This window comes from Cynocephalus volans, chromosome 3, assembly GCF_027409185.1.
Source record: "Cynocephalus volans isolate mCynVol1 chromosome 3, mCynVol1.pri, whole genome shotgun sequence".
NCBI classification, from domain to species: Eukaryota; Metazoa; Chordata; class Mammalia; order Dermoptera; family Cynocephalidae; genus Cynocephalus; species Cynocephalus volans.
The window spans coordinates 103,408,450-103,434,128 of record NC_084462.1 but is presented as its reverse complement, the minus strand read 5'-3'; the positions used below and the strand labels follow the sequence as shown (position 1 = coordinate 103,434,128).

Here is a 25,679-nt window from a genome sequence, read left to right as displayed (position 1 = left end):
GGAGAGTGTAGTACACTCAAGTTGTTTTGAGAAAGGAGGAGGGATGGATAAGTGTCAAATGCAGCTGATGACAACCAAAAACTGAACATTGACTTTAACAACATGAGGTTACTGCTGATCTTCACAAGAGCAGTTTTGTTGGAGTGGTGGGATAAATTCTTTCTTGAATTTAAAAATATGGGAGGACAAAAGAATATTTGAGACAGCAAGGATAAACAGCTCTTTTTTTTTTTTTTTTTTTTTTTTTGGTGTGGCTGGCCAGTATAGGGATCAAACCCTGGACCTTGGTGTTATCAGCACCATGCTCTAACTGAGCAACCTGCCAGCTCCCATCAACTCTTAATTTTAAGTTTTCTAATGGGCTGGTGGGGAAGGTGTCACTTTTTGAAAGACAGGAGACATAACTATGTTAACTTATTGAAAGAAGGACAAAAGTAATGTGGACAGGTTTGAAAATTTCTGAATCTATGTTCTTTAGTAGACATGAGCTGATAGGATCTATCATACAGGTGGAAGGACTGCCCATTGCTAGGGACTTGGGCAGTTTTTCAACCGTAATTGGAGGAAAGGCAGAATACCTGGGCTTAGATATAGGTAGGGGGGTAGATGTGATGGGGGTTTGAGGATGTTCACTTCTGATTGCTTCTATTTTCTTAGTGAAATAAGACAGCTGTGTGAGAGGGTTGGAGAGGAGGTATTGGAGGAGTGAGGACAGAGTGGAAGGTAAGAATAAGTGGGTACTTCAAAAAGTTGGTGGAAAAAATAGAATTGAAAGATAATACAAATCTTTCCATGAACTTTTTGAAGTACCTTCATAGTTGTCTAGGAAGTGGGAGAGTGAATGAAGTAGGAAAATATGGTATGGTTGCTGGGTGGCGATAGGAGCCCACTTAAGGCTGATGTTCATGAGTTTAAGGTGAGAGCAGGTGTATTTTCCCCCATTCGTATTCTGCCATATGGGTGCAGGCATAGAGGGATGGGAGAGTAGGATTTAATTATGATTACTGTTTAGCCGAGCAAATGCAGTGAATTGAGAGTTGAAAAATAGGGTGATTAGAATGACTGACATTGAATTTAAGCTAAGAAGGGAAGTGAAGGCATGAGAGGAGGTGAGGGGCAGTAAAAAGGTAGTGGGATCAGTGGACTACAGATTCTTCTGGGCAGAACGATTTTTTTTGGCTTCCTTGAGGGCGTGTGAGTTGGAAAGGTAGGGGGTGGTGGCTGTAGTTTAGAATGCCTCATGGTGATGATTTGGTGGGGGAGGAGGAGATGATGGTGATGCTGGCTCTGGGGTGGTGTGAAGGACCACGTTGGAGGTTTTAATTTGCATTTCCTTAGTTACTATTGAGATTGAACATCTTTGTATCTGCTGTTCTTGCTTTCTTCTCTGTGAACTGTCTGCTCAAGTTCTTTGACCATTTGGCTAGTTTGTTTCTTACTTATAGATTTTAAAAATATATTCTTGATAACTTATCTTTTGATGTTTGTGTTTGCAAATATCTTTTAGTACGAAATTTACTTCTACTTTTACAGTGTTGTCTTTAGGTGAATGGTTTTAAATTAGGATGTAATTGAGTTTATAAATTTTCTATCTTATAGTTTATACTGTGGTATGCTTTGAGAAATCCATCTTTCCCACAAGGTTACAAAGATGTTCTTCTTATATTTTCTCTTAAAATTTCGAATTTTGCTTTGTTTCCTCAAATGTGTTAAATTTTATTGGTTGCTATGTTCTTTGACAATGTTTTTAGATTTTTAATTTAGTAATTACTTATATGTCAGTCTTCTAAAGAGTATGTAACCTTTTGAATTCCATTTCCTATTTTTATTAGTATATTATTTCCCTACTAAGTATCAAAGTCACTGAAACTAGAAACAGTTTATCAACCATGGTGATTTTGATTTTTGATATTGGACATTACAGTTTGGCCTGTGATGTGATAGCCTCTTTTTCAGCAGTGTGGTTTAGTATGAGGAGCACAGGCCTCTAAGTCAAACAGTTCTGGGTTTGAATCCTATTCTGTCATGTTTCTATTTAACCTTAGGCAGTACTGTTTCTCTCTATAGAAAAAACAAGAATAAAAAGAAGTGACGGTGCTTGAATTGATGATGCCAGCATCTGATCTCAAATTTACCACTGATTTTAGTTCTGCTTAATATGTAAACATGGTACCTAGATTTAAAATGTATCTGAAATTTTTTGTTGATGGATGCTTAGTTATCTATATTCAGTAAAGTCAGTCTATTTTTTCCTTGTATGCTAGATATAAATAGCAATGGTTGTCAACAGAATTTATATTTCTTCATTTTTTTGAGAAAATAAAAGTTCTTCTTGGATATAATATCACTGATTGTTGAGTCTACTGAATATCAGTGTTGTTGTTCTGAGTCTCTAGGAATTTAAAAGTTGGTGGTCTTAGATTAAGTCATAAAAATACAGTTTTTCCCTTTCCCCTACTTGCAGCTGTTCCCACCTGTAATCGTTCATCTGTTTTTCTCCCCCATCTCAGTGTCTGTCATGTGCCCTGAAGGATGGCCATTGTTGTCACTGCGAGTTGTAATCTAGATTTGGTTTCTCAGACAAGGGCTTTATGCTTTTGACTGTTGTTTATACATTATTTTTTCTCCCAAAATGAGCAGGGCTGTGCATACATCTCTGGTCCGATTCTCAAATGCTCTTTTGAAGAAAGACCTTTTGCTAAAAGTACACCTAGCTTAATGTGTATTACCAAGTAGGATTTACATTGTAACTGAATTTTTGGAGACCAGTAATTAAAGAGTGAATTTCTGTCTCACACAGTCAGTGTGTGTATATGCATTGGTTTATTCATTCTAGAAGATAGTTTGCCATTTTCCAGTAAAGTTGAAGATCGAATACTTACACCCATAGAGGATACTGTAGAGAAATTCTAGCACATGAGCATGAATGTTCATAGCTGAATTGTTCACAGACCCTCAAACCGAAGCAACTCAAATATCCATTAACAGAGGAATGAATACATGAATAAGCAGGTGAATCTCACAAACATAATGTGGAATAAAAGAAACACCACACATCCACAGAATGCCTCAATATGATTCTATTTATATAAACTTCAAACACAGGGAAAAAGTAAACTGTTACTTAGGGATATGTATTTAAGTGGTAAAATGAAAATAAAGGAAATGAGGACTGTCAGGTAAGCTCAGCTCGTTTAAGCATTAGAGTGTGGTTAACACTAAGGTCCAGGGTTCAATCCCTGTACCAGCTAGCTGAAAAAAAAAAAAAAAAAAATCAAGGAAATGATTACTACAAAAATCAGGATCATGGCCACCTCTAGTGGGAAGATGAAAGGTGTGATTAGGGAGGAGCATATGAGTATAGGAGGTAGCAGGAGGTGGCAGGGGTGGGTACTTCTGTGATGCTGGCAATATTCTATTTCTTGGCCTGGATGATAGTTAATATGTTTGTTTAGTAACAATTTATTATTCATATGTATTATACATTTAAAAAAATTTATAGACCTCTGTGTAAAAGGAATAAATCTTTAAAAGTGGATTTCTGATGATAGCATTTCAATTACCACCATAGATGTGGGAACCATTTTTGGAGAGGCATTCTTTTCCAGCTCCCTTGAATTTCTGCCATGCAAGCTGCTGCTTGCTTTGTTTGAGTTTCTGCCATGGGCAGTGGCATCCTTATTTTTATTAGTGGAGGATATGGGAAGGGGGATGGTTTGTTCAAAGTCATATTTTTTCTGGTAGGATTGGGAGTCTTTAGCTGTCTCTTTTAGGACTCTTTCGGTAAGACTGAAACAGATAATTATGCCTTCAGCTTTTATTTTTGAACAGTGTTCTTGCAGTTCTAAGCTATGTTTCAAGAGCTTTGAAAATGATACCCTACTCTCACTGACCTTTGGGCATTAAAAATTAGGTCTCCAAGCAGTTTCTTCTGCCCCTCACTTTTTTCCCCCAAATGGTGAAGCATTGAGTTCATGCCATATGCATTGTGTATTCCTTTCAGGATATCACAGATAACCAGAGTTAGAAAAATGTTTACAGTGTGAGCAGAGTGTGCTGGAGTGATAATGAAGATAAACATGGGGAAAGCATCTTATGTGCTATTAGCTCTGTTTATTTTAAGTGAAACAAATAAAAAGGAAGTGATTAGACTACAGCTGGGTCAGTATAGTTGTCTATGCATATTTTCATTTAAAGCTATTATATATCTTCCTCAGTGTAATTTTATGAAAAATTAATTTTGGGGGAATTTTAATTGTAGTGATATTTGATTTTTTTCTCCTGTCTGTATCCTTGTGCCAGCAATTAGACTGAAAGGGAAAAGAAAGGATATCACTCTGGCAGCTTGTACTTTTTAATTAAATCTCAAACTTTTTCTCCCCATGAAGCAGTGGGACAGTTATATTTGCTCTCATTGATTCAGTTTATTTTTCCTCTTTTTATATGGTATGTAGTTTGTACTAATATAGTCTCATATTACAAAGGTAATTTAGTGGAAGAAACTTTCCTTTAATATTTGAGTCATCTGAAATAACACAAGCAGATCTATACATGTAAAAAAATGATCACTTGGATAACCAAAAAGAAAAAGCTCAATAACAAAAATACTTGCTCTTACAGCTGGATATTGAAATGGTCCTAATTTGATTTTCTTGTTTAAAACCTCCTATAGATGGAGCAGCTACATACCTGCATTTGTTTGCTACACTCCTGGTCTCCAGCACTGTTCTGTGTTTCCTGCTGTTTCGGTGCAGGTTCTTGTCTCTTTTTACTGGTCCAGCTGCATCGTTTTCATCACGTTCATTATCACTGTCAACTTTCATTTTCTTGCCCTGAGACTGTGCGTTTTCTTTAGCAGATCCAGCCTGGGCAGCCTTATTTCTGTTTCCTTTTCCTTTAAAACTGTGACCTTTTGATTCCTGTTTGTTTAGCGATTATTGCTGATTCTCCATGAGTTTTTTTTCAATTCTTCTTTCTCTTCGTCTCCTTCTAGTACTTCCCATATCTGTTCTTGTTCCTTAATTGTAGGTTATACTATTGGCTTCTTTGGCTTTATTTAGTGCTCCTTTAGCCTTTTCCTTAAATAAAATTATTCCCTCTTTTGCTCCTCTCATAAAGTCTGTCCATTTAATTTCCTCATGGTTTCAGAAAAGGATGTGTGGATCTTTTCTACAGGTCTGATCATCTAAGTCACCCAACAATTTCAGCAAACATCCAATCTAGAGATTTCATTTCAGCATGTTCAGCACTTCTGTTTTTCTTGTTCTTGCTCAGCTCTTAATTTACATTTTATTTTGCTTTTTTTCTTCATTCTTTTTTGCAAAGTAATCTTCCTTGAAAAGTATTAGAAGGTCTATGTCTTTACATCGGGGGTCAGGGCTGGGGGGGGGTCTCTGTAAACTTTTTAGCAGATTCAATACTATCAAACACTGCAAATATTGATCCCTTAAATGCTTTGTGTAATATTTTTCTTATTTAAATATTTTGTGATCGATGTTTATCTTCTAATCTTTCTTTTATGTCACCAAGGATTGCATAAGTTGGGAGGCCTTTCATAGAAATGGATCTGTTCTTACATCATTTTTTATATTCATCAGTTTTCAGAGAGACATTTTGTACTCATCAGAGAGAGGTTTATTTGGAGATCTTCTGATTTTAAGTTTCTTTTTTCTTAATTTTAATTTTTTTTTTTTTTTTTTGGCAACTTGCTGGTACAGGGTACTGAATGATCTTAGTTTTATCTTTATTTCCATGCATTTGCTTTGCTCAGTGCTTCTACTATTATATTAAAGTCTGTTGTTAGGTAGTTTAACATGTTGAATTTTATCATTGTCTCCAGAGGTACCTAGCTTTCATCCAGTTTGTTCCTTCTAAAAATATTTCTCATGGGAAATTAAAGTCATCAAAATAATACTTGATTTGATGATAGGTTTTGGTCTGCAGAGCAGTCGTTGTTTTCACCATCACCATTTTTGACTGTGGTGGTGATCTTTTTGGTCCCAGTCCCCCAGAACTGAGTCACAGGATCACTAGCAGTGACTGCAGTGTCTCAAATTCATTTTAAGATCTGAATGTTTGTTTATTTAGATTATTCTTACTGGAAATAGTGTAATGAGAGAAAACTAGTGAATCTTTCTTGGTTTGACTTATATTCCAGATACTCTTCTGGTGGCCAAATGTCTCACTGGCTGTATCATGAAATCTAGGTGCTACGTTCTAGTAGAATCTATAGCACATTCCTCTCAACTGCTGTTGTAAAAAAAACAAACAACCCCTCCCCCAAACAAAACCATTTTGGGGGGTTTTTGGAGGGGGAGCAAATAAGTGCTTATGATCAATGTCATATTTAAGTGGAAGTTCTCTTTACTTTCTCTAGAAAGAGAGAATAAAAGAGTTTTCTTGGTAAAGTTTTTAATGAAGGTCAGTGTTAACCTCTTCTAATACAAAAAGCATGAAACACATGAATTCAAAGGGTATGAAAAGGGCAACTATAACCTTAGGATTGTGACAGTAAAGTCATCTATTTCAGTAAGCGTGACTGAAGTGTAGTGTAAATGTAGTTGTAGAATAGGAGGAGCACTTGATTGATGGGTGTCAAGTGATCTGTGTTTTTGTTCTGTTTGTCACTTATTGGCTACATGCCTTTGAGAGTGAAATGCTTGGAATCTCTCCCCCCCACTTTTTTTGTTAAAACTAAAACAACTGTGAGTTAAACATAACACTTGCCTTGCTTTAATCCAGGGTAGTTGTGAGGATCATGTAGAATGATTTTAAAAATTATAAAATGCTATACAAAATTTAAGAATTATTTTATAGGCAAAGAAAAGCAAACTATTGGGATAGAATATACTGTGAGTCATATCTGAAATCAGGCCATTAACATGGGGTTGTTATTAAATATCCAAGCATGATATTAACATATATAATTAGAACTTAAAACACAATGATCATTAACTCATTTTCTTTTATTTAGATTTTTTCATGGGATTTGTTGACCTGTGTTAATCTTTGCAACTACAGAGGACACAGAGAACTTGAAAGATGATTAAAAATTAGAAAAACAGGATCTATGATGAAAGGTTTATGATGCTAAGCAAAAGGAGTCTGAGATGTAATTTTATATTATGTCATATGTGTTCCAAGCTGTAAAGACAAAGGAAAAAAAATCATTAGATTAGCTATGTGTGTACATCTCATACATGAGTGTTATCTGGGCATCTGTGGGAGAATTGGGGGCTCATCCTGACTGGAAATCTTTCAAAATGGATTTGTCCTCATTTAACTGAGATGAGTTCAGCAATGGTTCTTCCTGATGCTTAGGGATAGGCAAGGTGATGTATCAAGGAGTTTTTCAGCCCTAAGATTCTGTTCTCCTGGCATCTTTTAATTCTGTAATAGTTCTGTAGTGTTTTACCCAAGTGCGTGAGCACATCCAGTGTTCTCAGAAGGGGTTAAAATAAATAGGCAAGGCATGTATGTGTAAATGGAGCCCTGTGGCCATTTGTGACCCTGTGACAGCAAGTGACCTTAAGCTAACAAGCTGAAGGCAGTAAGTGCTGCCATTTCCTGAACACCTACCAAGCGCAGGTTCTATATAAGGTGTTATGTAGACTCTTTTTCTGTTTCATTAAATCCTAACTTGAACCTATTTCATTATCTCTATTCTATACATTTTGAAACTAAGCCTTTGAAATAAAGTCAATTTGTACAAAATTCACATATCTAGTAGGTAGCAGAATCAAGATTCAAATTTAAGTATGCCCAAGACTGGAGAGCTGTGGCCAGGCCTCAGATGGCACTGCATGGGGGCTCCTACTTGGGTTTAAGGGTGAGCCTTTTAAGGAGGTCTCTGGTCCTCCCTGGGGCTGGCCTGTGGGGGTTGGTCAGTTGGCTGTCTTTCTTGATGCATTTCACCTCTTCGTCTAGGAAGTGTTTCTCCAGGAGGTCACAGAGACAGGGGTCTGTGTGGGCAGAATTCCTGGTGTGCAGAACCAACAGGAACTGGTTCTAGGTGTTCTCTGAGACAAGGGCAGTGCTTTAGACATCCAGGGTGTAACCCCACTCATCTTGGGTCAGCTTCTGCATGCAGTGCTGTTTTTGAATTTTCCAGATGTGCTTGGCACTCTTGTCTTTATTTACCAACTCGTGGAAGATGTGGTCTCTGCCTTCTGGGGCCACACCATTGCAATTGAAATAGAAACTCAAAGAGAGAGCAAGAGACAGGTTGACTGGGCAGGTGACAGTGGCCTCGACCTCAGTGGAATAATTATGCTGGATCTCGGAGCTTATGGTTGGTTAGAGACAAGGAGTTAACCACAAAGAACAGTGTAAGTTGGTCTGAGAAGAAGGGGATGGGCAAGGAGATGGTCCCAGAGGCTACAACTGGAGAGGAGGTTGGACAGTGATCATAGACTAGGGTGGGGGAAGCGCTGGGTCTGCAGGTCTGCTCCATTCAAACACTGTTGAAGCCAGAGACTGCCAGCTTTTTTAGAAAACAAAAAGAATGGACCGCCACCTGGCAGTCTATTCTGTTTTTTAAAAAAGCCAATATCATAAACTAATTTGATATTAGTTTATCAAATATACCTTTTCTAATTGAAAGGTGACATACTAAAAGAATAAAACACATACAGGATACTGAATTGTACAATCTTGGTGTCATTGTTATACCTGAAGTGGAATGGAAAGAATATACCACATGATTTTAGTATTTGCCTTTAAAATTCTTTAGTTACAGTCTTCTGCCTTGTTTATAAAGAGTTTAATCTTTACAAAAATTTACAATGAAGTGTGAAGTTATCATGAATAACTTTGACTAATAGAAATTAATTTAATAGAATCTAAATGTTTTATGTTATCATGAATTTCTATTTCCATAGTGGGAATACTCTCAGTCAGATCTGTCAGAGACACAATCAGGTACCTGGGCTTTCTGGCATTCTATTTAGAGAATGGTAGAAACTTTTAGTTTTAGAGAGGGAAGACTCTTTAGAAGTAATTCTTTCATTGAACATTTCTTGAGCTTCTATTACTGAACATTTCCTAGAAATTAAGAGAATGAAGCTTAAAGAGACTAAGTGTGTACATGGTTGCAGAATTGGGAGCAATAGTCTTTGGCTTCAAACTCAGTATTTGTAGCTTGTAGTCATTCATTTTGCAAACCCTTAAGGAACCAGGTGTACCATGTCTCTTGCCAGGTGCTGAGGGTACAGAAATGCCGACAACACACTCCCTGCCTTTAAGAATACTTTTGGGAGAGCTAATCTGCCATGGGCCCTGAGCATTCCTGCATGTTCTTGCTGGGTATGTCAAGAATTCAAGGCCCTGTCTGTTTTTTATGCAGGGCGTTCCTCACAGTTATGTTTCCAGCAAGCAACCGTGAGGGAGGAGGTAACAGCTTCCCCAGGCAAAGATCAGGCTTGCTTCCACTTCCTCTAAGAGCTGTGAGTCCCCTAAGCTCAGTGTTCCTTTCCTGTAATATAGCCCACAGCATGTGTAGGTATCCACGATGGACTCTGAATTACCCCTCTGAGACTGAGGGGGCATGAGGAACTAATGAAAATGAACATGAAGTTTTACTACTACTTTTGCCATGAATAATAAATCCTTTGTCTCTGACCCAGGAGTCTCATGTCTTCTGCCAGCTTTCATGAAACGGTAACAAGCTAACTTGTTAGCTTACAAATAAGGTAAAATCTGAGACCCTGCATAGTTCATGGCAGATATTTGTGAGATGATGTAGATGAAGAAACCAACAAATACAGTTTAATGTGGCAGGCACAGCGTGCTGTGGCACAGCCAAGGGAGGGCACCCAGTTCAGCTTGGTAAGGGTCAGTGAGGCTTTTCTGAGTCCACTGGTCTTGAACCAATAATACTAGATTGTACATCTGTTGAGGGTAGATCTTTTCATCCTTGGTGTGCGGCACAGTATGTGGCACATGGTTCATGACTATAAAGCTTGCTGAATGAATAAACTTATTGTGGCTATTGAGTGTGATTTACTGCATCAAAGATCGATATGTTTGCTACTAAAGTTCATCTTTTTGTTTTAGAAACCTGAAAGTCCAATTATTTATTTTTATTTTCTAATACTTCTTAGATTTTTCAGAAAAGTTTCAAAGATGGTATAGACAGTTCTCATATACCCTTTACCCAGCTTCCCCTAAAGTTAATGTTTTATATAACCACAGTACATTTATCAAAATTAAAAATTGACATTGGTTATGCTACAGACTTTATTTAGAATTTCTCTGTTTTTTTCCCACTGATGTCCTTTTTCTCTTCTGACTTGGGATACTACATTGCATTTATTCATTGTATCTCTTTAGTCTCCTCTAATTTGTGACAGTTTCTCAGTTTTTTCTGAATTTAATACTTTGAAGAGTAGTGGTTAGGTATATTGTCAAGGTCCCTCAGTTTGGGTTCTTTTGATATTTTCTCCTGATTAGACTGAAGCTATGGATTTTTGGGGAGAATGCCATTGAGATGATGAGCCTTTCTTGTTGGATCTTATCAGTGGACACATGACATCAACATGACTTATTACTGAAGATGTTAACTTTTATCACTTGATTAAGATGGTATCTGTCAGGTTTCTCCCTTGTAAAGTTCCTGTTTTTCCCTTTCCATTCTTCGTTCACTAATAGTGAGTCACTAAGTCCTATCTACATTCAGGGGGATGGGAATTAAGCTTCACTTACTAAAGGAGGAGTATCAAGGAATTTCTGGGCATACGTTAAAAGAATGAGAGTAAATAATAAATATTTTGGGAAGTATTTTGAGGCTATGCACATTTCCTGTTTTTCTTTAAGGGTTCAAGGGAACCAGTTCTCTGGGAAAGAGGCCGAGAATTGTCCTCAGAGAAGTCAAGTATAATGACTAAATACTTGACCTTCTTGTTTATGTTTTATATGCAGAGCTATCTATGCAATTCTGTGACATTGACTCTTCTGTCACTTTCTTTCAAGAGTGGAAACATTTATATTAACTGAATGGGGTTAATGAGGGTACAATTTGTGAAACAAGGTAAAACATCAATAATTGGTTTTAATTTCTTCCTCATTAATCAGTTACAAAAGCTTTTGGTTTTTTTTTTTTTTTATCTTTTAGCATTTGTTGGCTGCAAAGTAAGAAGACATATACCTATATATACATGATTAGCTATATTCCAAGTGATTTATATATACGTGTCTAAGGCAGGCTTTTCTGAGCAAAGGATTTTAATGTTGTGCTTCTTGTGCAAGGGACACTTGGGGTGTCCATGCAGTTAGGAGGTGTAGTCTTCCAAAAGCTACCCCAGTAGGAGTTGATGGGTAAGAAGTAGACATGTTTCAGTGATCCTGCAGCCATCCGGCACCCGCTGACCATTTGACTGATCTGCCTTGGTAGTTGGGATAATGCTAGGGTAGCTATTGTTGCTTCAGGGGTGTTGTCCAAACAGGCTAGTTCAGAGAGATAACCTGGTTAATGTGTTTTCAGATTCTTAAGGGGAAACGCATTGTGACGTTTTCATGTACAACATAACTATTCTTTACTGCTCTTCTTAGCAATCTCATAATCTACACAGATTTTTTTTTAGATTTTTGAGTATTAGTGATAGAAAGTCAGAAGTAGTAGTATTTGGTGCAGTGCTAGATAATGGGTAAAGATTTGTAGTATTTCTTAAAATTGTATTATGTATTGGGGCCAACCTCTTAAGTTGACTAACAACTACCTTAATTTGTAGTATTTCTTAAAATTGTAAAATGTATTGGGGCCAACCTCTTAAGTTGACTAACAACTACCTTAATTTGGGGAGAGAGGGCCAAAGAGATGTAGGTGTAAACAAATATGTTAAGGTAGCTCTTATTTATATAGTACCTGGCTGGGTATTCAATATCTCACATATTTTTAATCTAAATTCAAGATAACTGTGTAAGGTTCATATTAGATCATTTTACAGGGGAGGTAAATTAAGTTAAAGGAAGTTACATAATTTGCCTAAGGTCACATTACTAGGTGTGATAGAATTGCAGTGTGAATTCCTTTTGGTCTGATTCCAAAACCCATTACTATTCCTTACATTGTTTTGTTGCCTTCCATGGTATGCATGCAGTTGGTCATGCAGCAATAGGCCCTTTTTGTATATTGTATAGAAAATCAGTCATTTTATTGTTTTGGAATAGTTGTGTTCTCCACACCACTCCCCCACCCCCCAGCCCTTTCCTAGTATCTTTTTTTTGTTTTTAAAAAAAAGCTTTTGGCTACTTTAAAAAAATTGGTTATGTTGTTTAGTTTGGTGACTTTTGATCTGGTCATGACAATGCAAACAATACTCTTACTACTTGCTACTTGTTTCATTTAACCTGAAAAATTTGGAAAACAAAATACGGATTTATTTCAACTGACATGTATTATTATGACAGAGGTACTCAGGAGCTCTCACATGGAAATGAGTTTTTCTTGACTGCTGATAATTATTAACTAAGCAGGAAGATAATTACATGTTATAATCTGTGCATACTGAAAGTTAAATGAAATTCATCTGCTTCATATTTTTTGGGTAAGTTGATAAGACATCCCTATTCTTAATATTTTTCACATTACCCCTTGTGTTTCTTATTCAGATATCTTCTCCCCATAATTTTGAGAGAAAATTAAGAGAGATGGCTGCCAAGGTTTGCAGGAGTGTTGGAAGAAGTTATGATTGTAAATTCATGTGAGCATAAACTCAGTGTGACTTCAGTAGACCACAGCATTTTTCAACTTGATGATCCCTGTTTTAATGTGGGAGAGTATTTACGAAGTGTTTCTGAATCCCAGGTTAATCTTTGAGTTTTTACTGGAGGGTCTAGTGATATTTTTACAGTAGGCTAGATTTAGCTACATGAAAGCTGTATTTTTTCCATAATTTTGAAGTCAGAATGGTATTGCAAGTTAGTAATTTTCAAACTCTTCTTGATGATTTATTTGCATACGGTGTAAGTGGGATTTGGGAACTAGTTAAGGTACTTGCCTATACCTCTACTTAAAGCAGGAAGTAATTTTGTGCTCTCTCTGTATACAGATAATGGTAAGTTGGCCAAGTTGTAGGACGAGTTTATCTTCAGACCTTGCCTCTCCTTTCTCTGTCACTCCCTTTTCTTTCCTATTGAGGTACTCGACTACCTATTGTCATGCCCAAGGCTTTTCTGTATTCATTTATGCTTTGCCAACTCTCGGTGCACCTCTCCTAGGAAGCCCATATGTGTGTGCTTAATGTTCGTAATTTGTGCTCATATCATATATGGCCATCAGCCCACAACTGGAGAAATCAGAGAGAGTGTTGCGTGGGAGGCAGTGCATTTGGAGTGTTCATATGTGGGACTATACTAGAACAGCCTTATATAAGTTAAGCAACAGGTAAAGTGAAGTCATTTTAGAGCAGGCTGTCTCAGTTGAGATCTTGTCAAGTTAAGACATTCCCAGTGCAATGATTCTTGAAAGGTGTGCTGCTAACAGAAAGGTATTATTAAATCCCATCTGTGTGGGAGCTATACGGTATAATTTCCAAATAAGAATCTGCTACTCCTGATACAACTTGAATAGAATGTATCTTCAGCTCTACATGTTTGATTTCCTTGCACTTCATCTCTGCTGTGCCTGGTTGCCATGAACCATATTAGTTTACTATGGGATCATTTTAAAAAATGGCACTGATTCAACCAGGATATCTTAAATCTTCTTCCCTGTTATCCTTATGTTTTTTTTTCTTTAAAATTCAAAATCATAGTAAAAAAGTGAGATGATTTTTTTTGTTGTCATTTTAAAACCTAGAGAACAGAGAATTAAGAACTGTCAGTACATAATGAATTCATAGCTAGAGCAAGTTACTATTTACCTGAACCATTTCCTCTCATACCAATCTTAAATCTCTTGGATTGCTCTTGTTATTTTAACAACCAGAAGTTGATAAAAGAAAAACATACAGCCACGTATAAGTTGCTTTTTCTTGACCATTGGAGGTAACTATTACATCTCTGCATGTACCCTTTAAGATTCCCAAGGGTGCCAAATCAACTACTCTTAGTTGAGTGAAGTTGGTATGTTATGAACCATTGGTGTATTTTTCCTCATTCTTCTGGGGCATTATAGAATGTTCATCCTGAAAACAATCTTAGATACCATTTGGTCCAAATCTTTCATTTTTTAGATGGGGAAACTAAGGCTCATATAGGTTGGGGTTTAACCTAATGCCATAGGTATTTGGAGATGAATTGCTCAGATAATAGTATTTTCATTAGTTCATAGACAGTGCTGCCTCTAAATCATAGCAATAGACACCCATTTGAATTCCAATTTTTATTTTGGAGAGGAGTTTAAGAGTTGACTTCTTTGTGGTTGTGTCCTTTGGGGTAGGCTATCAGCTTGGTATGCAGAGAAAGTAGAGGGTGATATACATATGATGATTTTTTTCAGAATTAAAATTCAGAATGTTCTTTCTTTTGATTTTTTATTTAAAATTTTTATTTCAACATGTATTTGTACATATTTGTGGGGTACAGTGTGTTTCAATACATGAATATACTGCACAATGATTTACTTCGAGTAGATAGCATAGCTTTGTACCCGTTAGTCCACTACTTCCCCTACCCCCAGTTCAGAATATTAAGTACATAGACCTTCCTAAACAGGTCCATATAAAATGAAAAAGAAACCTGGAGTATTATATGAGCCAATAAGCCCCATCTGTTATCCATTTTTTGGTCTATCTTCTGCTACCCCTGCTCTTTATTCTTGCCTGGCATGAACATACATCTCTTTCCTCTATCCATTTTTCACATGCTTGCTCCTATTAGACTTGGGAATTCAGAGTAAAAGTGAGTATTACTGTCTGTTTTCTATGTTTGTGATTTATATCCTTCTAATGTTTCTTAGGTATAGGAGCCATGGAAAAGGAAAAAAAACTAAAGCTGATTTTTTTTTTTTCTGAAACTCTTTATGGACCAATTTATACAGTTTAATTTTATTTTAATTTTTAGTTCCACTTTTAAAATGTGCTTCATTTTTTTTTTTAACCCCTCATGAGAGACATCCAGTGTCTACAGTGGATTTGCTGTAGTCTAGCACATGTTGAGAGGGTGCTCAGGAAATATTGATAATACATATATGCCATTTTGTTCAGAATGGCTAATCTGCATTAAGTCTCTGCCTACACAGAAATTTTCTTCTTTCTTCATCTCCTTGGATCCCTAAGTTTTTCTGGACCAGTTCATTTGTAATTTTTTTTTTTTTTCTTTTTTTTGACTGGTAAGGGGATCGCAACCCTAGGCACGGTGTGGTCCGCACCGCGCTCAGTGAGTGAGTGCACCGGTCATCCCTATCTAGGATCTGAGTGAGCCACGGGGCTGGCCCCATTTGTAGTTTTTAATAGGAATAGTGAATTTTTTTTTTTTTTTTTTTTTTTTTCCGTGACCGGCGCTCAGCCAGGGAGTGCACCGCTCATTCTTATATAGGATCCCAACCCGCGGGCGGGAGCGTCGCTGCGCTGCTAGAGCAGCACGCTACTGAGTGCGCCACGGGCTCAGCCCGGAATAATGAATTTTGAAATGGTCTTTCTAGTTTAAACCTAGATGCTTTAACAGAGAGGACTAATTTGCTCCAAGATCATAGTTTTGGAAACTTACAGTATAAATAGGGAGTCTGTGATTCTCCATTTGTAGAAATAGTCGAAGAATTTCAAGGCTCAAACTTTCACAGACGTAGATATAGGGCTGTAATGAAAAGGAAAATAAGCACGGGCTCTTCTTTCAAAGTGTCCTTGAAGGGGAGGGAGCAAATGAATTGTGCTCAGTGAGGCCACTGGGCTCGGATACAACAGCCTGAACGGAAGTGGGCTGTCATGGCCTTCTAACAAGAGAGAATGTGAATGTATAAAATTGAAATTTATTGTGATGTGCAGGATTTTATGTGCTTGTGAATAAAGGTAAGGGAGAGTAGGAGGAGGTCCTGAGGAGGGGAAGATTTGTTTGAATCTGTCTCATCTTCCACATTTGTTGAAATGCTAATCAGGTGATCTTTCTATTGGTGGCAATATATGGGAAACAGTATCTCTTAAGGTGAGAGTATAGGAGCTCATTCTCAATTGCTATCCTGAAGGCAAGCTTCCCTTTCTCATGTAAGAAGTCCAGCCTTTGCGTTCCCTTTCAATGTCCTTATTGTTGTGGTTTTTGTTTATTTTGTTTCTAAAGATGGTAGTGGGTGTATTTTCTGACTGTTGTTAGAGTGAGAAGATAGACACTTTCAACCTTCCTAGCTCCTTAGTACTAACTCAAGCCATTCTTTTTTCTGCACAAGATATTAACCTTATTATAACTAGTTCATGCTGTTGTGACCATGAGTTTAGGTGTCTCTTTTCTACACAAGAAATCACTGTTGGAAGTTGGTTCCTTCCCAAGGGACCCTGTAATATTGACTATTTTACTTCTGTCCAGGATGTCACTACACTACAGGAGGCTGACTCCTAGGTGGGAGGAGAGGGTACAGAAAAACAAAGTAACGTATGATTTTATGTCTAGGACATTTGTTTCAAAAGTTCAACTGGGCATCTGAGACAGGAGAGATATAATAAACTTATAAAACAAAGAACCAAAAAAACCTTCACACAACTTTGTCCCTGTCTTGGTGTTTACATTTATTTAAAACATTTGCAATGAAGATAGTTGTATAGTTATGGCTATAAAAGATCCTACTCCTGATACTTAAAAACCTTAATAAAGATGTATAAATTATAACCAGCTCCTAATATACTTATAGAATAGATGTGTGTTGCCTACTACAGTTTTTCTTCCCAGATCTAGTTTTGGAGAAGCCATAAAAAAATCTTATGTAAGAATGGCAAAATTGATATTTGTTAAAGCTGGGTAGTAATTACATGAGTGTTGATTGTCTGAAATAATTTATAATAAGATACTTAAATAAAATCTCAAGAACATATTTTAAAATATTTTAAAACATTTTAGGGAAAAAAGAGACATTGTTCACTTAGGAAATTGACTTCAAAATAGGAATCATTTGAGATTCTTGGAATATTACTTATGAGAATTCCCTAGTGAATTGCACAGTGCTGGAGCTGATCACTGAATAGAAATGAATAAATTATTATATAACAGGTATGTCACAATAATTGAAACATGGCTCTTTTTGGATAGAAGATCATATTTACTTTTTTATTAACTTGATTTTATCTCATATATCCTTCTAGATTTAATAGTTATATATGGGGGCTCAAGTTTAAATTCTTGAGCTCTGTCTCACTATCAAAGTCAAGTAAATTACAGCGCCCACAAACCTGGCATCAACTTAAAGACAACTAAAATGTTTGGCACAATGTTATCAAGTGAAAAAATATTATAAAGGGGGCCTGTTGGCATTTTCAACAATTAAATTTTGTTGATTTCTCACACTGAATTCTGAGTCTTATTATGACAAATTCTGTCTCCTTTCTGTGCCTTACTTCTTGATTGCAAATGATATCATTTTCTGAGATTTTGTTAATTTTCGTTACTTCTGGCATATTCCAATCCAAAATATTTAGCCCTTTTTAAAAAAATCAACTTATAATTTATTTAAATCCTAGGTCTTTGTTGCATGATTATTATTGAGTAGCATTCCGCATGTCTAAGCAGCATGGTTTTATAACCTGAGTCCTCTTGGGCAAGAAAATACTATTGCTTGGCATACCTCATACTAGGAACTTTAGAGTATTTAGCAATGTCTATACAGAATTTCAAACATGTATTAAAATGGAGAAGAATACCTTTATGAATCCTCCAGATGGCAGAACAATTACAACAATATACCTTAGGGGGTGTCAAAGAAGTGTGGGGAGGGGAGCGCATAGAAGAGGTGGGGTGAAAAGGAGACCTGTGGACTCTATCTAGCCTTTCTCTCTCAACCCAGCATGGGCAGATCTGCTTGCATATGCTTTATATCTTAACATTTTATCTAAGATCTTGTTTGAAAGAATGCAACACTGCTAAGAAAAAAAAGATGGGATGTCAAAGCTCAAAATCTTGAGTTGTGCACATCAACATTAAACCACACGTTTCTGTGAGGACTCATGAATGCATTTGTCTGCATACCCTGATGACACTGCAGCTGGTTCCCCCCCAACACACATGTTGATGAATTCTAGAGCGAAGCACGCCTACTGCAACACTTTGCTTATCTTAATTTCCATTACAGAGGATGAAGTGCAGCATAGGCTTTTAGCCTTTGTCCCTGCTTTTAAAGATATCACCACTGTTAGTATAAACTTAACACATAAAACTTGAAGGTCCGATGATAATATGACTCTCAAACTTGGAAGGAGATTAGACTTAGATACCCTACGTAGGTTCATTCCTCACAGAGGGAGGGAGAGAGAGAATAGAATAAATTTAAGATTTTAAGTGTCACTTCCCCCACACTCATCTTTGAGTAGAAAGCTAATTGCAATATCTCTTCAATTTATTTTGCAAAATGCTTATCCAAATTCTCCTGTAATCACTTTTTGATAGCAAGACCAATTTATATCCTTTTGGACTATTGATGAAGTTTTAGATCACAGTGTGGTCTGGCAAATGTGACTTCCACATGTCAAATACAGCAAAAGTATAAGGGATAAATTTGATATCCTGTATTTACACACTTCATAATATCATATAGTATTCTTTCCAGGTATGATCTCTTTATAGCTATTATTCCAGTATAACTGCTCCAGAAGGCTGGCACATTGAGACTTTTCTGTAGTTGACCTACTTGCCCATTGCCATTGAAGTGAAGCTGAGGTATATTTTAGGATCACTGTTCTTCTGCCTGTTTGAGATTGTACTTGAGAATGTATTAGGATACATTTTTACATTCATTTAACACATCTATTGATTAACTAGTCCTGAGCTTACCTTGGGAACAGACAAATAAATGAGATGTGGTGTTTATTCCTAGGGCCCTCACCCATGAGGAATGCAGAGTTTTGTAGGCAAGACAAGTATATAAATAGATTTTTAATGCAATCTAAGTAGGTGTTATAAAAGAGGTATTATCAAAGTACTATGAAGTTTCTAGGCATAAAAAATTCTTCTGTAGGTATTACCACAAGTTACCCAGAAATTACTGCATGCAGAGGACTGTGTCCTTGCAACATACGGGAAGGAAGATATGATATCGATGAAAGATTAAATATTAGAGTAGTATTGTATTGTGTATGAAACCTGATTGATTTAGATTATGCATCAACCAGCATATCTAGATTATTGTATTGGGAAAATTCTATAAACAGTTAAAGATTTTTATTGGGATAACTGAACTAGAAACTTTCTGGCTTTTGCTACTCAAACAGAACATTATCCAATGCTACATTTCTGTAGTAATAATCAGTAAACAGGAAGGCCCATGTATTCTGTAGACAACAGTGTGACATAAAGAGTGGTCCACAAAAGTGGTAATATTCTCTGATTGGGCTGGATTCTGCAGTTATTTCAGTAATATTTACAACACCGTGTGAAAAATGGGGGGTGTGAGGATCTTCAGACAACTGTTGAATAACGTAGTGGTTGTAATTAACCAGTACATAGAAGTGGATAAATGCTTTAAGAATTCTCTAACACACCATTGTCTCAAGCAAACTGTGTAACTATAGATAACAAGACTCCAGCTTGCCTTGTAATTATATGTGGAGTTGTTACTGTTTTTTTACACATGATCTCTATATAGGCTCTGAGTCTCGGAGGTTAAATCAGGAATAGCTGACATTTTAAATCAGGACCGTTGCCACTAATCTAAGGATTAACTGCACATATGTTCAATGTGGAAGGTTCGTTTGGTCTGCTTTGTCCTTTAGCAGCTATAGTTGCAAAGAAAGATTATAAAAAGAGGAGAGAGGGCCTATATATGTGTGTGTGTTTGTAAAAGGAATTCTCATTTTTGTTTCCTTCGTTGAGCCCTTACTCCTGACTTATTTTTATTATTTTTTGCAAATTTTTGTTGAAGACTTTCATAGAACACAGTAGTCTTAGTAATTCGAGATTTTTCTCTATTTCATGAATCCATGTTTTCTTAGAAGGGTGTTAACTAGCCCCTTCTCCACTCTTACGTCACAACACTAGTTTATATGTCACATGTTCATTAATCTATATCATGGAATCACTTTGTAATCTATATTTAGGAATCTGTTTCTCATTGAGAGACATTGTCTTTCTCATTATGGGTATATTGATAATTTGTCTTAATTTCCGGAGTAGCATCAGTACTTCTGTTTGAACCAAGGTGAAATTTTGCACCTATTCCTCAGTTCTCTAGGTTCCTCTTTCATTACTGTCTGCTTGCCTACTGGTATTTTCTCCATTCCCATTTTATCATCATCTGTGAATTTAACTAACGTGATGTTTACTCCTTCTTTCAAATCATTAATGAAATAAACTGTGAAGTGATACTTTTATCTTTAATAGTTAATGCTGAAAACGTGACAAATGAATAGAAGCATCTTTCTCTAACTCACTTCCTATCAGGCATCTCTTTAGTGTCTTGGGGATATGACTTGAAATGATAGTGCTCACATCTCTTTTGCAGCTAGTTCACACTGAAAGGATATCATCATCTCTTTGATATCAGAGTCACTTCCCCAGTCACAGATTATGATGTCACAAACCAAAGATTATTCTCTCTCAGCAGGAAAAAGCTGGAAAGGAGATGAATCTTCATGATGAACTACATCCTTATTCAAATTTAGTCACTTTATGAAGAAAACTTACCATAATGAAGGATAAATAGACTGACTAATTGAAATACTGGCTAATTGAATTAAGCTTGGAACACTTTACCGTTATGCTGGAATGGAAAAAATTCTTTCAAAAATTTAAAGTAAAAATTTGAAAGTTATAATAATGCAGATATAAGTAAATACACATTTAACTCATTTAAAAATATTAAATGTTTGCACATAAGAATGAATTTTAGGTATATTTCTAATTTTATATACAAAGTTATATTGCTTGTTATTTCAGATAAAATGATTTTTTAAAAAAATTGGTGTGTCAACAAAGAAACTAAATGGATGTGCTTTATATTGACCTATGTACCCTTTTTTTATTTTCTCTGGTTTAAACAAAAAGCTTATAGCTTTTGGAAGATTTTAAATGACCAGAACCTAAGGATATAATACATATCATTGTAAGGTTAAGCCAAAATATTTGCTCCATTTCTATGAAAGAAACCAGTAATACACAAACACACTACTTTTACACTGTAGCACTTTTATCTGTTATGTGCAAATAAAATATTCTAAATTACAGAAACAAGCATTGTTTACTTCCCAAGTATTCATAGAATACTTCCCAAGAATTTTCAAAATCTTTTAAACTATTCAATCTATTAATACAAAGGAAAAAGACCTATAAATAAACCAAATTTTCTAATTTTACTGGCATGAAATGTTCAAATTTTACTAGCATAAAATCCCTGATTTATTTGTACTCATGAGATGTTAAAGTTGAAGCAATTTTCAACTTTTTAATACATTATTAATAAATGATGTGTTAAAAACTAGCTAATTTTTTAAATTCACTTTTTCACCAAAATGAAGAAAATGTAAATTATTGCAAATTTCTTTAGGGTATTTATTTTGAAAGTTGTTGTTGAAAAATTCAGTAATCATTTTGGATTATTATAGAAAAAAGCCTTGGTTTAGATAGGAAAGTGAAGATTCACTGGGACTGATGCTGAAAAGGACTGAAGGGGGGGTAGTATCTGTTTGCCCATCCGTTGTCATTAGAAGGTAAGTTGTAGAAGCAAAGTCCCAAACTAGTGGGACAGGAGTCTCTGTTTACAATGAGTAAATAAAATCCAGAAGACTTCAGAATATTATTTTATGCCCCCTTTAATTCTATTTATTGGAAGCAAATTGAGCATAATATTGTAAATTTCATATTTTTGCCCAAGGTAATGAAAAAAAAATTTTAATTATAATTTGAAATATTGATTAGTATTTAAAATATATGCATATTTTTGAAGCATGCCAGTTTACAAAATATAATATTGTAACAAGGAGGAAAGAGATGAAAAGAACCTTTAAGGGTTCTTTCAGAGGAATCCTTAAGGTAAGTCTCCCTGTAGGTTAAAAAAACAATACTTTTAGTTATGGCTGGTATACAAGTGGAATATTTTGAAATTTCTAAATAAACGTTTTTCTATGAAACAAATTGGTATATTATACAAGCACTGCTTGCATTTAAATTGCTACTTTCCTTTGGTACAGGAAAATGACAGGTGAATTTCTATAATGACTTCAGATGCAAAAGATCTATGATATTTAAAATTATTTATAGACTGTCTTGAAAAGAGTGAAGCAATCATGTAATTCACTCTCTTAAAATTTGAAGGAAAGAATTCAGTGAAACAGGAGAGTAGAATTTCAAATTTGACTTTTTAGACAAGTATTGAATAATTACTTCTGATAACTTTCCTTGTATTATCAGAAGATCTCTGTAGTTAGATGTGGTTTGCTTTTATTGTTTCCCTTATCTCCTGTCCTCTAAGATAATAGAAATATGACTATAGGTTGTTGGGCTTCTTACGATAAGATTAAGCTTTGAACCTTAACTTTCTGATTGAACTTACATGAAAACTAATATGATTGAATCTTTGCTAAAAATCTGTGTAGAAAATTGAAATATCATCAGGCAAAGAAAGTCTGACAATTCCTGTTGTTTTTACGTAATATAGTGTCATTATGAAGTGATTTCTTGGGAATTTTAAAAAGGCATTGTACCCATTAAAATTCTTTGATGGCTTTGCTAGTTCTTTGCAGTTTATAGTTTGGACCATTGATCTGAGTTAAGGCTGTTGAGATTTTAAGGTACCAGATATCTTTCGGTTCTGTTGTTAAATCAGAAAAATGTCCTTATTTAGTTGTCATAAGAATATGCCTAGTATTGTTAGGGTAAATTAGCCCTATTCCCAATTATACTAAAGTATTATTCCTTAGTTTACTAGACATTGTTTTTCTTTTGTGTGAATGAGTGACATCACAGCTTTTTTTTTTTTTTTTTTGCTAACAGTGAAAATCAGTCATTGAGCTTTGTTCTTTTGCATTAATAGAAATATTAAAAATGCACATTAATTTTTCTTCTTTTCACCAAATGCCCTGGGAAACAAAGTTCATTTGAATATGTTTGGTAAATAGCATCTGTGAACGGCTCTTGCACCACTCCGGACTCTCTTCACACATTTTTTTCAAGTTATTAAAAAAGACAACATTGGGATTTTAAAAAATGAAGACAAAGATAGGACAAATCCAGTGAAAAATGAATGGGATTTTTCTGAATGTTATGAGTGACTGGTTTATGCAGCATTTGTAAAAACAAGTGTTTACCCCAGAAGGCTTAAATTTGCATAAAGCTTAAGGGAGTATGGGATGAATTTCAAATCTACGGGCTCATTCACAACATCAGCAGATTTAATTTTAGTAGCCAAGATATAAAATTAAATCTTACCTGGCAGTGGTTTGTTTGAAGCTCAGTAATTTGAACTCTGGCTGGAGATAGTAAGCTTCGATACCTGAAATGCCTTCTCTACTTTCCTTTCATGTTTTCTTTTACCAGCGTCTTATTTCTTGCAGTGTCTCTATATCTGTATTCCTGATAATCCTGCAGCATTAGTTAGGACAGCACGCGACAGATGAAGACTCCATTTGAATAGGATTATAGAAATAGAAGGGCGAATTGTGCCTTTATCTGATAACAACAGTTGATCTGACCACAGACAATTTGAGTGTTCAGAACTTATTAAAAATTCATTGAATGTTTCAGCAATGAGAAATCCTGGTTGTTTCTATAGATGTTTTACCCTCTGGAAAAGTTCTGCTTGTCTATATTTCAGAATTATACATGCTCCCAAATCAAGTTGCTTTAAAAAATTATCTGGGTGAGAAGCATGGATGTTCTCTTAGACTCTCTTGCTGTCCTTATCTGTTTTTTTCTTTACCAACTTTTCAGTCCATTAGCTTCCTTTCTGTAGAGGATGAAGAGATTTCTTCTATTCTTGTGCTTCTGTAACAAATAGTCCTGGTGTGCTGTTTTTTGAATAGTGAGGGAAAAATTCAAAAGGAGGTTTAGCTTTATCATATCTCCGGACAGTGAGCATACTAGGCATGGATGAAGAGCTGACGTGAGCTATTCAAACCAGACAGCAAACTGATGGGATGACGCCTTCATACATAATAAACCCATTAATTACTTCTCCTGATGGACAGCATTATGCCCTGAAAGAAAAAAAGAAAGGAGCAGATGATCATATATCATATTCGTTTTGATAGGTGTTCTCTGAATAGCTTGTCATTGAGAAGTGAATCCAGGAAAAGCTGCAGCTTTGGAGTGTGATCAGGTAGAATGGGCAAGACTTATTTTGACAGACAGTTACGTGACGTATTTTGGGAGGGAAAAGAGAGCTTAGCACAGAGGTAGCTGGAATGAGGTTCCAAAATGCTTTTGAAAATATTCATTTTTCCCTGTTAGTCTTTTTGGCTGGAAGCTTTTTTTAAAGCTTTGCTATGCATTATTAGCAGACATTTTACAGAATTGATTTTTCATCATATAACTTTAACTAATGAAGGAAAATAATTTTTAAAAAGTCTTTGAGTTAGAAAGAGTATATTGTGAATTTAAAAAATTCGTAGCACCATTTGTGAAAGGTACACCTGTTTTATATATCTTTTGGGCACATGGATTTTGTTGCTTTGGAATAAGGCATTATGAGTCATAATTTGGTATAAAATTCTTAAATTAGGTGAAGTTCTAATTAGGTATATAAAAGAATAGATTTTAAAAATGTCAACTTCATAATTTTTACGCTTTGATTTTTAAATCTTGCAAGGACATTTTTTTCCTATCTGTCAGTAGAGTCCTTTAGGAATGTGTCTAGACAATAGAATGTTTTTAAATGTTTTAAAAAATTATGAAAAATTTCAAACTTACGTAAAACTCTGAAAAATAATACATGACCCTCGTAAACCATTATGCAGATTCAGTAATTAAGATTTTTTTCTCTTTGCTGAAATATTTTAAAGCAAATTTCATTTCAACTCTTCATACTTTAGTATGTATACTTTAAAAGTATGGACACCTTTTCACATGACCACTGTGCCATTATCATACCTAACACAATTATTAATATTTCTTATCCAGTTCATTTCAAATTCCTCATATCTTAGAAACTGTCTCTTTATGTAGGTTGTTTTGAATGAGAATCCAAAGTATACACGTTGTTAGGCATTAACAGTGACTTAGATAATCACATCTGAGAAAGAAATAAATCGTAGTTTTATAGTAGTCTTCTACACATAGAACATAGCTCTAGAATATTTTCTTGAACTTTTCCCACTTAACACTGTATGATACCAAAAAGGATTGTAATTCTATATGGTAATAATTGGTCATTGGTTTGGTTCGTTGCTTTCTATAGGTTTTTCTTGACTTGTTCTAGAGTATGTAGTTTAAGATTCTGCCCCATGCTATTGAGGCTGTCTTTTGGGCTGGGCAAACTAAATCAAATACATTTTAGGGTCATTTCTACTTTATTGCTGCAAAACACTACATTACTTGTTATCATATCAAACACAATAGAACATTTCTATAATAAATACTTCATTTTAGGCTGTTGATTATTAAGCCACTTCAACATTTTT

General features: G+C 35.5%; 1 protein-coding gene and 1 pseudogene across 1 annotated transcript in view; one reads left to right on the top strand and one right to left on the bottom strand.

Annotated features, from left to right (window-relative positions):
* The window catches only part of AVEN (apoptosis and caspase activation inhibitor), a 165,117-nt gene that overhangs the window by 38,068 nt on the left and 101,370 nt on the right, over positions 1-25,679 (top strand). The window lies entirely within an intron of this gene.
* On the bottom strand, positions 4,657-5,970 carry LOC134371736 (lupus La protein homolog; annotated as a pseudogene).